Below are 3599 nucleotides of genomic sequence, written 5' to 3'. Positions count from 1 at the left end.
AAAATATATAAACTTATATATGCTATATAATAAAAACCCTAACTAATTATTCATTTCTATCTAAAAATGAAAATCACCCTAACACCGCCCATCCCTTCAGATGTTTGTAATTATGAAATTGCAATAAATGACAATGCAACAAAACTCACTGATCAAGCAGAAATAATTGAAACTGACTGGTCAGAGAGGTCAGTCCCGTTCAAAAGCTTTAGAAGCTGATATCTCTGCACTGCTGCCAGCCCTGGTCTTTATTCTGGGTCACGGGAGGCTTCGACAGCTCCTCCCCACATTAAGACAAGTTCTGGAGCAGATTTCTACAAGAATATGTGAAAAAGTTACATAGTGTAGCTTTAATATTTGATAATACTTAAAAAACATTTTTTCTTCCATAGATTTTGTCAAACAAGTCAGAAATTCACAGTGCCACACTTAAGTAAAACTTTAAGCTGCACTCAGTTTTAATTATTCTTATCCAGCTTTAATTCAACTCTACACCCTTTTGGGCCATTAGTCTTCTCAACTTTCCTCTGTTTTCCATCTTACTATTCTACCTAAAGTCTATTTTACATGTCTGCTCCCTTCACTCTATGTGATCTTTCCATCTGAATCTCTATTGGCTCCAGCAGCCTCTCAGTATTCAGTAGCTGTTCCTCATGATATTTCTTTGTCTGGTCCAGTTTCCACTGGGCTTGTAACAGGTTTTCTTTGTCTCTTAATAATTCCTCCGGTTTGTCAAAGGTCACGGCTCTCTCCGTTAGTTCCTTCTCCACCGACTGAAGCTTCTGCTTGTTCTCCTCCCTCCCCGTCTCCACCTCGTCCAGCTGCACATGGAGTTGACCTCTCTGCTTCTCCAGCTCCGCCTTCACCTCCATCAGGGTGGAGACCACGTCTTCTTGCTCTCTCACCTTCTGCACCAACTCCTCCTGAAGTTGTGCATTTTCCTTCAGCAACTCTGTTTTCTCACCTTTTGTGGAGTAACATGGAGAAAATGTAATGATCAGACACGGCAGTCACCCTGAGACGTGTCCTGCTGATTCATTTGACAATGACTTTCCTAATAATGTTCAACATGTTAGAGATATGAGAAAAACTCATTTAAACATCGGTCATAACAATACAGCTTGATTTGATCTCTGGTTCTCTAGTTCCGTCAGTGTTTTAACCGAGCCCTGAATTTCCTGTTTCTCACCCTGAAGCCGTGCATCTTTCTTCAACTCAGAGTTGTCACCTTTTTGTGAAAAAAAGAAGATAAGATTAAAACAGTTAGTCATTTTTATTTTGTGAAGGTTATGCTATATACGGTATGAATATGAAGAAGCTATGACTTACGTTTACGTTTACACACAACAACAACTACATGTCAGTCACTAATAAAGTTCACATGTTAGAGATATGAGAAAAAAAATGAACCTCATGAAACCAGGGCTCATTTTTAATTAAAACATGATGAAATACTTTTCATAATGTCATTACTACAAGTGAAACACACTACATATCACTAAACATCACAGAACTGTGACTTACGTCTCCATTTATAAATAACAAAGACAGCCAAGTCGATGAGGCCAACCACCAAGCATGAGTGGCAAGTCACGGTGGAAATGGATGCGACAGCATTGGCTGAAACCAGAGCAGAGCAATGGAACATTTACAGGGAGCACTTCTATTAAAGAAAATGTTGTTTCCTGTCACAGAAAAATATCTTTAGAGTTCATGTTTGAGCACAAATCAAGTTAGAAAGTCAGAAGTGCTGTTCCACCACAGCAACAGCATACAGGACACAATGGTACAGTGACAGGGGCCAGATTTACAAATGTAAAGAACTTATCATGTTCCAGCCTTAATGATTTACTGCAGCAGTTTCTATACAACCAGTCATCACAAGTGTGTCATTACCTCCACAGGTGTGTATAAGGAGAAGGACGAAAACAGTCTCCAGTGGAACTGACCCGCTTACGGAAGAGAACGCAGGTATAAACATCAGTTCATCCTTCGAGTTCAGCTTTGTGGAATCCTGAAAAATGAAATAAATCAGATTGAAAAGAAAGTACAGATGAAAATGTTATTTACACAAAAGTAAAAACTGTTATAACAATCTAAATAAACATGAAATATTTTGTAAAATATTAAAATGACAAGAAATGCTAGATTTTTAAAACGTTATATTCACAATGGTCCAAAACAAATATGAAACTTTTCCCAAAATAAGGATGAGTGTAATGTAGCTGCCAGGTCTGGACAAGGAAGGAGAACGTAGAACCATGTTATAGGTACAAGGTGTTTCTCTGCTTCACCCTCTAGAGCCGGCAGCATTTCCTTTCCTCTCTCTCACCTCCCCGAGTGGTGGTTTATCTGTCTGTTTCTCCGCATCCTTCTGCTCCATCAACACATTTCCCTCCTTCTTCTCTTCCTTCTGTGACCGTTTTTGGACGAACGGTTTTATCTCATCATGGTCCATTTTCTCATCTAGTTGGACATTGGATTAAACTGATCAGGACACAAACACACAACATCATCGTTTTGAACAATGAAAAGCTGGGTACATTTTTAAGAGTTGTGTTTGTAATGAAAATCTTCATATCACCAAACCCATCAGGAGCTGTGACTTACATTTCCATGTGCACAAAGCCAGGACAGTAACAACGCAACGCAGAAAGCTGTAATGCATGACAATCATAATACAGTAGGTCCACCTGCAGTAGATGTTCCAGATTCAGCTGGAACACAAAACAACATGACACTTACATTAAAAAACTCTCGTACTAAAACTCCAGGCATGGTAATGTACTGATGTAATGTACAGCGTGCTCACTGTTGCAAAAATGTGGCTCTAAGTTGTTTGGTCAAGTCAGAAATGTTCTAAATTACAGAGATGGATACACCAATAATGAGTAATGTAGAGAGATGTAACGTCCACAACTGGCTTACCTGCTGCTGTTCGTGCACTGAAGCCACCTTACCTGGTCGAAGTCCTCACATAAAAACTTATTTATTAACCCCAGTCACCTGTAATCAGGTGGGGTGTGTTCAGTTTGTGATTTCCCACCAGTCTGTTACAGCTTTTACATGAACGTAACATTGAGATTGTTCCAGTTTTAGCTTCTTTTCACCGAGACCAACTCAGAACTGACCTAAAAACTTTACTCCTGACATGGAAGAAACCGTGTGGTCAGGTTCCTCTGTGTTCCAAGGGCGGCACAGTGGGGACCTGAGGCCATTCAAGGTCAGGGTGATGACACGTTTGCTGTTGTCGCTCTTTGAACCTGTGACATAACCTTTCAAAGTTTACTAAATAAATCTTTAGAAATGTCTTAACACACATTATATTTAATGGTGTGTCTGCTTCTTTTATTTCTTTGTCAACATGATCTGTTCCTCTAATACAATCTGACCTGTCTGGAGAAGTACTAGATGATGAAACCTCTGCTTGTTGCAAGCATTTACCTCTTTGACAAAGAACAATGAAAACTCTATGTAGAACTGAAGCTGTGGTCAGATTCCACCGTCCACACTGGTACCAAGTTCTCAGTTTGATTTTATTTTTCATTTTCTGATCATTCAGCCAATCTGGATAAAACGATGGTGACATTATAAAACAC

Source organism: Monopterus albus, unplaced genomic scaffold (genome assembly GCF_001952655.1).
Source record: "Monopterus albus unplaced genomic scaffold, M_albus_1.0 scaffold548.1, whole genome shotgun sequence".
Taxonomy (NCBI): Eukaryota; Metazoa; Chordata; class Actinopteri; order Synbranchiformes; family Synbranchidae; genus Monopterus; species Monopterus albus.
The sequence above is the reverse complement of the archived record's forward strand: the minus strand, read 5'-3'. Positions refer to the sequence as shown.